Source organism: Gavialis gangeticus, unplaced genomic scaffold (genome assembly GCF_001723915.1).
Source record: "Gavialis gangeticus isolate Ggan-Ray unplaced genomic scaffold, GavGan_comp1, whole genome shotgun sequence".
Lineage (NCBI taxonomy): Eukaryota > Metazoa > Chordata > Crocodylia > Gavialidae > Gavialis > Gavialis gangeticus.
In genome coordinates this window covers 57326579-57339143 of record NW_017729031.1, presented here as the reverse complement: position 1 = coordinate 57339143, position 12565 = coordinate 57326579, and the positions used below count along the sequence as shown (strand labels likewise).

The 12565-nt window shown below is 42.5% G+C and overlaps 1 protein-coding gene across 2 annotated transcripts in view; it reads left to right on the top strand.

Moving 5' to 3' along the window:
* The window catches only part of CHN1 (chimerin 1), a 176734-nt gene that overhangs the window by 140636 nt on the left and 23533 nt on the right, over positions 1-12565 (top strand). The gene's annotated exons all lie outside the window — the stretch shown is intronic.

Here is a 12565-nt window from a genome sequence, read left to right as displayed (position 1 = left end):
AATTTGTGAAACTTACTGATGAGCTCAGTGTGTTATAGCTAACAATTACTTAGGGGGTAGATATTTTACAGATGGATATATTCAACTGGGAATGTAAACCATGAGTCCTTAATCCTAGTTCTTCTGACTAGTAGAGCATGCATTTTCTGTCTCATATTTGAAAAGTTAAATGAATGGATTGAAAAGAAAAGAAATAAAGACAGTATACAGCAACTTCATAACAGGGGCTGTGTTATAAGGAATGTATGGATTTAGTCTTTCTGTTATAGCTAATAAAACCTAGGTAGAATAATTCAGCAGTTTTATTGATATCCCTTGGAAGGTAAAAGGGAATCTGCCATTGGATTTAGGTTGAAGGCCAAGGTAATCAGAAAACGTGTTTCATTATACAGTGCAGCATATGATGCTCCAGTAACTAAATTTACGAAAATGGTACAAAGATATGTTGATGTACAAATGCTGCATTTGTTGCCCTGGAAACTGAATTTTCAGGCTAATTTAAGAAAAGTTTCTGCATCAAAAGGTTTCTGAAATCTTGTCTTGGGCAAATAATATAGATTGTATAACAATGGGCAATGGTGTAAACTTAGGTGGAAATAAATGATCTGAAAGAAAAACTGTACATGAAAAGCCTGGAAAGTGGTCTAAGTATTTGACATATGATATTTTTGTGTGTTGTCAGCATTAGCAGACTCTCCAGTGTCCATAACATTTGCATTCACTAGTTACAGAAAAAAATGAAGGAAAAGTACAATGATTTCTGTAAAAATGGCACTTTCTTGCTTGCTGTGTATATCTAGTTGTATAGCTATGTACTTCACTCATTAAAGTTTTTTTTCCCCATGTTTCACTATTGTTAGCCTGATACAGCTAATAAAGCTCTGGTGAAAGGAGCTTGACTTTTGCTCTAGCTTATGCAGTAACAATGAAGTTGTTTAGCTACATTTTCAGAGAGGACTCTATTGTTGAGAATACATGAACATCACACAAGCTCCCTTTCTGTTCTCAAGTAGTGTCCGCAGTTAAAAGAAATAATGGGGTTTTTTACTGCTATTTTAAATAGCTTTGATCTGGAAATTCAAGACAATAAGCATTAGAAGCCATAAAATCATTTTCAGAGTACATAAGCTAACAATATAGACTTTACCATCAAAGCTACTGTACTACTTTTCCATAAGTTTCCTTTATAATTGCGGTAGGAAACAGAGTTCTTCAAATTAAGCTGTTTTCCTAGTTTGCATTTTAATGTAGATTTTTCTCACAAATATCCTAAGGTTTTCCACAGTGGTTTTGGGAAATAATTATAGTGCTTTCTCTTTGTTTTCTCTTTTGACTCTATATACAGAAGTCATTATGCTAAGAGAATATAAATTATCTTGTTTACTTGAATCCAAGATGAAGGTGTTCCCCCCGTATTCAACATGGTGGGGAAAAGAGCCTTGTCTTGGATTTGAGTTCATTGTGGGATAGTATGGGTGACAGCAGGTGGCTGCTACAGTTCCATATCTGGATTCAAATTCAGAGTCAGAGCCACAGCCCCTGTGCCACCTGCCTCCCGCCTCACCACCACTTACCTCTGTCCCCCCACTATAGCTTGCCCTCAGTCATGGCTGCGTTCCATACCCTAGCTAGGCAATGGCTCTAGCTCCAACCTGGACCTAAGGATGGTGCCATCGCTGCTTGGCTGGGTGGGGGCTGGAGCCAGCATGTGCTCTGTACCCCAAGCTAAAACAGGGCCAGAGCTGGAGTCATGACCAAAAGTAAGCAGCAGAAGTGGGGAGTGACCAGGTGACAGGCGGGGCCAAATGGAAGAGGTAATTCAGGGGGGGCAGGTGCCAGAGGGTGCAGGCCCTGCAGGGAGGGGCAGGTACAGGGGAGATGGTGGCAGGGGCAAGTCATAGGGGGGCAGGTGGCTGTGACCATGATGGCGGGGAGAGGTAAGGGGCAAGGTTCAAGCCACTTGACTTCCCTTCTGCTTCCCCCCCTCCGCTGCTGTGGTCAGCAAATTAATTTGAGATGCCCTTCCAATAATTAGATTCTATACGTGGAGGATTATAACAAATTTATACATTTTCCGGGTATAGAATCTAATTATTGGGTAATTGTCTTAAATTCAACGTCATCCTGGATTTGTGTAACTACAGCATGTGGCTTTAGAGTTGCAAGCCTAATAGAAGATTTCTGTCTGTTTTTCTAAGGTTGTCTTGCTTACATCTAAGGCTGTCTCACTTAACACCAAATAAAAGCAGAGATCTTAATTTTTGTTTATAAATCCCACTTCATAATACCAGTGAAACATGCTAGGGAATAAAGTATTTCTGAGGGATTGCAGTAGTTCCTCAGTGGTTAAGATGATTTAACTTATGATTATAAACCTCATGCAGCACTTGAAACATGTAATAAAATCATAGACATGCATGGGTATCATACTTGTGTAAGAAATAGCAAATGACAGGATGTGCAGTAGTGAGATACCCACAGGCTTCACATGACTGTTTTTGTGCTCTCAACTCACTGGTCAGCAGATTACTTAGCTCACTTGGAGGTAAAGAAGAGAAAGTACCGTGTGTTAATAAGCAAAGAGCCCTCTAGCAAATTGTTGACAAATGGCTTCTGAATTGGGGAAAGTTCTGTCATTTTCAGCAAGGTAAAAGACAGGGGAAAGAACCTGAAAAGATGCAGTGTTATGTGCAGGAAATAGGAAATAGTGAGACCTTGAGCACATCCCTCACAGATAGGTAAGGAGCAACTAGCTTCAATTCCATGAAGAACCTTTAATGAATTGAATGTGGTTCTCCTCTGAAAAGTGACTGTGGAAATGTGTCAACTCTTGAATGTGGCAGACCTGTTCTCTGCATGTGTACAAAGGAGTCTTGCTTTCTCTGGGAAGAAAAATAACTTTTTACTGCAGTTTCATGTGAGCCATCACAGCTAATGAAAAGCTGGATTCTCCCTTGTTTTTATCAGCTGAATTGTTTATTTGTTCTAGTTAGTTAAACTCCTGTGCATGTGTGTAACTAAGAAGACATGAAAAGAGAGCTCTGGAAATCTGTTATTACTAGTGCACAAGAAGGAAAGATCTTAGGCAGAGCATCACAACCCAGACTGAGTTCCATGGGTGATGGATTATAAACAAATAATCTTTTTGCTTCTAAACTAAGACATTTTTATCTGGAAACCACTGACATGCAATTACCAGGGAACCATGCAATCCCATCGCTTTCCAGAGAAGAACAGTACATTAAAAATTATAGGGCTGAGCAAGATGCAGCCCACTTGCATTCAAATTGAGCGCAGCACCACTCCTGGGAAGTCCACAAAATCTGACTTGTGGTCTGTATAATAATCTCATTGAAAATGCTTGGTGAACAAAACTGTGCTGATTATATGTATTTTATACTTTCCAAAGCATTTGCTTTTTAAAGCAGACAATTACAGATCTCAATAGGAATCTATTAGCTCTACAAAAGCAATACATATAACAGCTGTAAATGAATGCTGCGTGGCAACACTATCATTTTAAGTCTTGCTCTCTGCAGGACACAGAAAATATACACTGGAATATTATAGGATATTCCTGGATTCCCCTTACAAGGATAAATGTCACCTAATGCGAAAAAAAATAGTAGGAGGAATGGAATAAAAGGTAATACAAGAAGATTGTTACTAATGGGATGTGGATTATTTCATAACATAAGAACATAAGCAATCCTTTTAAAAATAACCTACAGCCAGAACATTCTCAACAATGCATATTGGGCCGTAGCAACTAGCAACCAGCATGCCATAGCAACTGGAATGCACTTACTCATTCTTTTTTTAAATTTGGCATGACTACTTAATCTCCAGCTAGAATATGACCTGGTTTTTATCCATGTTCTGTCAGATACTACCCATATACATGATGATTATCTTCTCCATGTCAAATTGTCAGTAGCCTTTTTATGGGTTGTGTAGCAGGGAATGAAGTGTGATTATAGTCACGATCCTCCATGAAATCCTATGATAATCACAATTCCAGTATCTCCCTGCTAAGTCTGCCAAATACGGAAATTTGAATAAGAGCAGATGCTGCCATCTTGACCACAAAGATTTCCAGAATCAATATGTTGTCCCTCTGCATTTCTTGAAACAGAAAAAGATTTCAGCCATTCAGAGCTAAGACTGGATAACTACTTTATGGTTCATGGTCTGGTGAAATGAGCTGGTAGACTTAGTCTGTTAATTCATTTTCCATTTTGTTAACTTCATTATTTTTGACAATTGAACTATATGAACCATGCCTTTACTTTTTTGCATCCTACTGCACTCCCATACATTCAAGTGAAGACTTCTCATTCCCTCCCATGCATATGAAAACAATACCTTTTGCCATGGACTATCCCAAACGTGTTTTCCTTAAGGCTCCTGCTACAAGTAGGAATGACTGAAGATGTAGCACAGTCTTTGAAAGTCATGGTGCCAGATAGTAACTTGTGTAAATTGTCAACACTGGTAGTATGGCAGTTTATACCAGCTGAGGATCCAGCTGGTGAACTTTAAAAATGAATCCTTAATTAAATGCATATCTTACAAGGCATCCTTTGTGATTTCGGTACTCGTGCCAACAGCCCGAACAGTCAAGAGTGCAGTTAAAAAAAATTCAAACCAAACTTCCATATAAGCACCATTAGGTTTATTTTTTATGAATGATGCATGTACATTACCATAAACACTAATGGGAGTTGTATGTGTTGTTATAAAAAGCATTACATTAATAGTGATGGTGTCAATATGCTGCATTGGCTGCTAGATGGCTAAGTTGTTTGTATATTTATCCCTTCCTTTTCCCCTGCCATTACAATGTTTTAACGCACTGTACAATAAGCTTTTTCTTTAGCATCATTTTACTCATTGCTTTTAATGAATAAATCATTCCATCAGTGAATTATATACACCAGGCTGGTTTAAGAATATTAATTGAATATTAATTGGCTTACATGAAAAGGAAGGCTTCCAGGTTTTAATGGACTTACTAGGTGTTTTCAGTACTGCTTCAGGCAGCATGTTTTTCTATCGAGCACTTTTTAAAAATATATTTAAAGTGATCCAGCACTCTTCTTGCTGCCTTTTATATGCTCTGGATGATATCAGCCTGTCACCACAATACTAGTTGCCTATCTCTACTTGCCTTGTAATAGATGATCTACCCCACTTAGAAGATAGCAGACTGCCTCTCTGGTAGCAACTGGCTGATACTGAAATGTGACTGAGCAGGAGCAGTAATGCTGCCAATACCAGAACTAGTTATCGCAGTGTGGCCCAAAAGCAGAATTGAAGACAATGTTGTGTGATTACTTTTAAGCATTTATCTCTCGCTTGGCACTAGTTTCCTTCTAAAACAATTTAAAAGTTCTCATTGTCATGTTCCATGTGTAGGAACATGTTTCCCCTATTAACACTCTTGGGCTGGATGTTGCCACAGTGTTCTACAGGTGTATAAAAGTGTGAGTGAGCACAGTGTCCTTCCTTGCTCCTATGCCACATCTTAGGGTATAGCACAACCTTTGTCCTTCCAGTGAGGCGGGGCACAAGGCCTGTGTAATGCCTTGATTCCACAGGACTGCCAGCGTCACCAAAGCAGAGGGCACAGGAATGGATCTGGTCTGTGGGCATTGCCCAGTCTCCTAAAAGTATGGCATGTGCTTTAGACATGATACCGCTAAGTATCCTCACTGGCCAACAACTGAGAGTTATTCCTAATAGAAATACTTCCGCCCCTTTTTTTCTTCCCTTTGCTTTCTCTTTGGTGGATGTATTGCCTGTCTCTGTGTTTCTTTTTTCTTTACTCCTAAACCACAAACTGATTCTACGTTTAGTCAAAGGTAGAGGCATTCACTTCTCCACTGCACACTAAGCAGTAAAGGCCAAGGTTGCCAGCACTGAAGTACAGCTTGAAGAGGGAAAGAAGAAAAGAAAAGGCCATGGAGATGCCATTCACAGTCTGCTGCTGTGGGAGGTGAATTTCTGGCAGAACAGTCAGTTCACTGATTTCAGGAATGAAAGCACAAGAGCCAGGTTGAGAAGGCAAATTCCATTCTGCAGATTTTCATTACTCAGAATTTGATTTTGTTCCAATTTTGAAGAAGTTCTAAATTTTGTATTGCCTTTGAAAGGGAAGGATAAGTTCTGGTGCTCAAGGAGTCTAGCTGCTGGGCAGCTTTAGAGATATGGATCCTAGAAACTAGGTACCTAGAGTCTAGGAGAGTTCATGTGCTGTCTGTCTCACAGTCATAGCCTGTGCAATAATCATAGGAAATAAACCAGGAGTTGAAAACCCCTTTTGCCACCATGGACCCAGCCCTGCCAAGGTCTACACCTCAGCATTTCCCTAGCAATCAGCAGATGCTGCAAAGGGAATAGATTTAAAAAGGCAGGTGCTAGGACCCTGGAATTCCTTCTCTTCTGCACCAGAGAGAATAAATTGAATGTAGCAGGCAGTAAGACCCTAGGGATGCCTTCTCTGCTACTGGGGCTGGAGCGTGATAACAATTCCCAGATCCAGTCTGTTCATGGACCAGATACAGCCCACAGGCCATAGGCTGCCAACCCCTGAACTAAGCAGCAGAGTTGGCAAGAAGCCAGGAACATTTCTAGCAGATGTCTGTCTGGGTTCTCTCAGAACTTCAGCAAAATAAAACCCATCCCTGCAAAACATTTTAGTATTATGGAATTGAAACTGTAGCATCTTATTTTTTCTAACCAGTTCTAGAAATTACAACTATCCAATTTTTTGGCAAGGGGGAGCTTCAGAGGAAAATCTCCAATATCCCAGGTTTTTATGTGGTTTTAGCAATTCTGCTACTGAGTTGCCTACTAGGAATAGCCTTAGTGACTATATTAGTGACTTGGACAAGGGGATGAATAGCACCCTGTTCATATTTGCTGATGACACCAAGATTTGGGGCAAGGTAGGCACGCCAGAAGGGAGGGACAGGATACAACTGGACCTGGACAGGTTACAGGGGTGGGCAAATGTGAATAGGATGGGATTCAGTACTGACAAGTGCAGGGTACTGCACTTGGGCAGCAAGAACCAGCAGCCTACCTACAGGCTGGAGAACTCTGTTCTCGAAAGCACAGTGACAGAAAGAGATCTTGGAGTCATTATCAATTCTAAAATGAACGTGGGCCGCCAATGTAAGGACGTGGGCAGTAAGGCTAACTGCACCTTGTCATGTATCCACAGATGCATCACGAGCAGGGCCAAGGAGGTGATCCCCCGCCTCTATGCAACACTGGTTAGGCCACAGTTGAGTACTGTGTCCAGTTCTGGGTGTCGCACTTCAGGAAGGATGTGGCCAGCTTCAAGAGGGTCCAGAGGAGGGCCACTTGCACGGTCAGAGGGCAGCAGGGCAGGCCCTACAAGGAGAGTCTACAGGACCTGAACCTGTTCAGCTTCCACAAGAGAAGGCTGAGAGGGGATCTAGTGACAGTCTATAAACTTACCGAGGTGGGGGGACCAGCGGGGAATGAGTGAGACCCTGTTCCCCTGAGCACCTCCCACAGTAACAAGGAATAACGGCCACAAGTTGCTTGAGAGTAGGTTCAGGCTAGACATCCAAAGGTACTACTTCACAGTCAGGGTGGCCAGGATCTGGAACCAGCTTCCAAGGGAAGTGGTGCTGGGTCTTTAAAAGGAGGCTTGATAATTACCTAGCTGGGATCCTTTGAGCTTAAGCTTACCAGGGATCATATGAGCCTAGTATTCATTCCTGCCCAAGGCAGGGGGTTGGACTTGATGATCTGCTCAGGTCCCTTCCAACCCTTACATCTATGAATACTTTCGTACATAAAGATGCACCTTTCTATCAGTTTGGAAACAGTGACACAGAGTAGGGCAAATTGATTTGGCTTTCATTCTTAAACCCAGCTGTTGTCCTGTTGCTACTTAAGAACAGCCCAAGCCAGCAGTTGTACTGCAACGACTGTCAGATCAAAGCAACTTATTCACAGTGGTTATGAAGAATAATGTAGCATTTGTAAGAAAAAGATACTCGTAAGTGGTCAAAAAACTAAAGAATGGCAAATGATTTTGTGTGCTATGGAGATTATAAACTTTAATTCTTATGCTAACAAAACAAATATTAGACTACTGAAAGAGGAAAACTGAATGATTTGCTAGAGCAGTATGACAGTAATAATAATGATCATTAGTGCCTGCATAATATTCATAACCAGAAGATCTAAGAATGATATTATCCTCATTTGTTCTTTGGGAAACTGAGGTGCAAATCCTAGGTCACTTGCCCAAGGTAGCATGATGATTCATGCTAAGCCCATGAATACAATACATCCATGGTTATCTGAACCACTTTGGAAAACACCTGCTGAAAATCTATTGGGTATCTAAAATTGTTAGGAGCAGTGAAATCACAGCATTTTGTGAGAAATTACACATGCTAATACTAATGCACAATGTAAAATTAGGCCAAGCTGAACAATAGAGATATCAAATGCAGCAACACTTAGAGCAGTGTGTTGTACAGTGTCAGCAGTTGCAAGTTATTGCATCAAACTTTAGGTACTGCACTCACTGTATTGAGTAGCTCTTAAAACAGAATAACAGTTATCCATTACAGCAGGGTTGTCCAACTTGCAGGCAGGTGGGGGGCACGTGGACCAGAGTCCCAGAGGCCATACAAGGCATGGGCTGCAGATGTGGGGCTGCTCACGGTGTGGGCAGCCCTCACCCTGGGCTCTACCCACCCATAACGGTAGTCTAGTCCTCCCACTTTTTCCCCACTGTGCACACAGCATTGGCAGCCCAGCTTCCTCTCTTTTTGGCCATGCAGGCAATCTGTTCTGCCCAGCTGACCCATGCCATGCATGCAGCACCCCTCTCCTCTCTTCTCCTCTCCTCTCCTGGCCTCTGACCCACCTGCAGTGCAGGCAGCCTGGCTTATGCCTTGCTCACACAGCAGCTCAGCCCCACTCCCTGCCATGCATGCAGCACAGGCAACCTGGCCCTACCATATGTGCAACTCAGGCACCCCAGCCCCCTTCTGCTGCACCTCCCCACCCTTAGAAGCAGGGGGAGGACAGAGGAGTCCTAAGAATCCAGCTACTGCAGCAGGAAATCACAGCAGAGGTTTGGAAGGAAGGCAGTGGTGGTCTAGGAGTCTGTAGGCCACGTGCTAACCCTTTGGAGGCTGCACGAGGCCCAAGGGGTGCCAGTTGGACAGCCCCAAGTTGCGTAAGAGAAGTGCCATACTGGGTCAGACCAATGGTCCACCTAGCTGAGTGTCCTGTCTCTGACAGTAGCAAATGTGGATGCTATACAGTAAGAGCATTGAACCAGGTATCTCCAGAGTGATCTAGAGATCACTCTCTATTCAATATGCTTCCTGGCATCACATTTTTTTGGGTTAAAGATGCCAGAGGAAACATCTCAGCCGTTTTGTTCAATAGCCATTAATGTATCTATCATCCTTCTTGATGAATTTATCCTTTTTGAATCTGTTATAGTCTCCACCACCTCCTGTGGCAAACAGCATAAACTCATTGAGTTTACAGCTTTTTGAAGAAAATGTAAATGCACTTTCAGTTCCCACAGCTTCCCCTCAAAGAGACAAAATACATACATTTTCTTCAATGTACTATATAAATAAAATTATGGTGCTATTTATTGTATCTGATATAGTTTCAATAGAGCATGCTCAGCAACCAAATTTACCAGTAAATCATACGCCAAAGGAAATCTAAAACTGACTCAAATCAGCAGCATAACAAATGGTGACAGCAATAGTGACAGCTGTTTTATTCTCAGAATATTTTTATAACTTGTGCTTGTGGGCCAGTGTTAATATATGAATATCATTTGGCTCTGCTCATGAATTAATATGAGCACACTATTTCTTCTTTCAGGTCACTGGACTCTGGTCAGTATTAGTTGTTTCTAAAATATTAGGAAATCTTTTTCTAGGCCTCCTGGAAAAGTGTCAGGCTGTTTGTAAATGTAATGCTTCTCATACATCTGTCACAGCCAGCTTTGGATGCTAACGTCATATAATATGGTATTAAAAACCAAATAGAGTCCCTGAGATTTTTTTTAAATCAACATCAAAAATAGCTGTTTTATTCCTAAATTCGTAAGCTTTCTACCTGCTCATGAATTTCTAAATGTATTTTGATAAAAATGGCTGCCACTGGATGACAGTATATATAATTAATTTATGAATCCAGACACTGAAATGATCTTGTAAGACGAAATTCTGGGATTACTGAAGTCAATAGACATTTTGCTTCGCCATGTGTGGGCCCATGGTTTCACCCAACATCTTTTAAATCTTTCTTTCATTCTGGGCTTTACTGGGAGATATGGTATTTTAGTTTTCACATGATTTTAACATGTTTCCCTTGTTAATTCCCATGTAAGGTAATAGAAACACACTGATAGATCTAGGAGTAAATAAGGGGTAAATGTACTGAAGTGATGTTACTCCAGATTTATTTTGTTGGAAGTAAAAAGTGAAAGTCGCCCTATGTATAAAACAAAGTAAACTCTTTTAGGTCTAAATCTTCCTTACTTAACTCATACAAGTTCAAATGAAATGAGTGAGATTACTTGGGTAAATTAGGAAAATACATTTGACAGCCTGATCCCATAAGATTTTGAGCTCAATATAGCACAGAATTAGACTTTTTTGGCCCTTCTTAGCTGATTCAAAAACAGTGAGGTTCTCTGATGCCATAAGCTGTGTTGCATTCTGGCATGAAAAAGGAAGACATTTTGTTCAACAATATATAAGCTGCTTGTGACACCCTGTAACAGGGGGCACCTCTTCGGGGTCTGTCTACTGGTGATCCCGTCCACCTGTTATGGGCCAACCGCCCACCTTCTCATCTGCCATGCCTTGTTGGTAATTAGTTAAATGATGTAATTAAGCTGAGAGGCTGCCCATTTATTGCCCTGTGCTAGGGGACGCTATCTGCAGCTCCATTCCTCCCCTACACCACAGCCCAAGCCTCGCAGATGGTATTTGTAAATTCCTCTTTATGTTGGGGTCTAGGCCACTGTGGGCCTACCCCTTTTTTCTCTCTCTAGCTAGGCCTGTCAGTCAAAAAAAAAACCCCCACTAATCAGGGTTTGATTCCCAGGCTCTAGCTCTCAAAAAAAAAAAACCCTCATTCGGGCTCCTGCCCCTCTGTGGTACTGGGGTCTACTCACCCCTGAACACTATGCCATCTCTGGCGCTGGGGTCAGCTCAACCCCAAATTCTGTGCCTGCTCTAACTCTGGGGTCGGTGCACCCAAAAATGTTGCGCCCTCTCTGGCACCGGGGTTGGTGCACCCCAAATGCTGCGCCCTCTCTGGCACTGGGGTTGGTGCACCCCAAAACGCTGCATGTTCCCTGGCACCAGGGTCGGTGCACCCCAAAACACTGCACCCCATATGGTGCACCCCGAAACCAAACAACAACTATGTACCAGAATGAAAGCACACTGAAAATCTATCAAAGACAAGAATACCCAATTACATGTGGGGGCACATTTCTCACAAGAAAACCATTCTGTCTCCAATCTCTCCAATCTCTCAGTTCTAATCTGCAAAGGGAATTTACAAAACGCCTTCCACAGACAAACCTACAAACTTCACTGCATTAACTTACTGGATACAAAAAATCACAGACTAAAAAATCATCACCAGAGGAGAAAGCAGACCTCTTTAACCAATTCTTCACCTCCATTTTCTTGAGCAGGGACCGGAACTTCCCCACCGTGATGTAAGACGGACTCGAGGGGAACGCCTCCAGACCTCAGGTTGGGGAGGACCGGGTTAGAGAGCTTCTGGAGGGGCTGGACATGTTCAAATCAGTGGGTCCAGATGCTCTCCACCCCAGGGTGTTGAGGGAGCTAGCAGGGGTTATTGCAGGGCCCTTGGCACGGCTTTATGAGTGCTCGTGGTGTTTGGGCCAGGTGCCAGATGATTGGAAGACAGCCAGCGTGGTCCCCATCTTTAAAAAAGGGAGGAGAGAGGACCCGGGCAACTATAGGCCCATCAGTCTTACCTCAATCCTAGGGAAACTCTTTGAGAAGATCATCATGGAGCACATCTGCAATGGGCCGGCCTCAGAGATGATGCTTGAGGTCAACCAGCACGGTTTCATTAGGGGCAGCTCATGTCAGACCAACCTGATTGCCTTTTATGATTAGGTCACAAAAGCATTGGATGCAGGTGTCACTGTGGACGTAGTCTTTCTGGACTTCAGCAAGGCCTTTGACACCGTCTCCCACCCCATCCTCATTAAAAAATTGGGCAACTGTGGCATTGATGCCTACACAGTCAGATGGATTGCAGATTGGCTGAAGGGTCGCACTCAGAGGGTGGTGGTGGATGGGTCATATTCAACCTGGGGAGAAGTGGGCAGCGGAGTCCCCCAGGGCTTGGTCCTTGGGCCCACGCTGTTCAATCTCTTTATCAGTGATTTGGATGACGGGGTGAAAAGCATGCTATTTAAATTCACTGGTGATACCAAAATTTGGAGTGAGGTGAGCACGCTAGTAGGGAGGGAAAGACTGCAGCA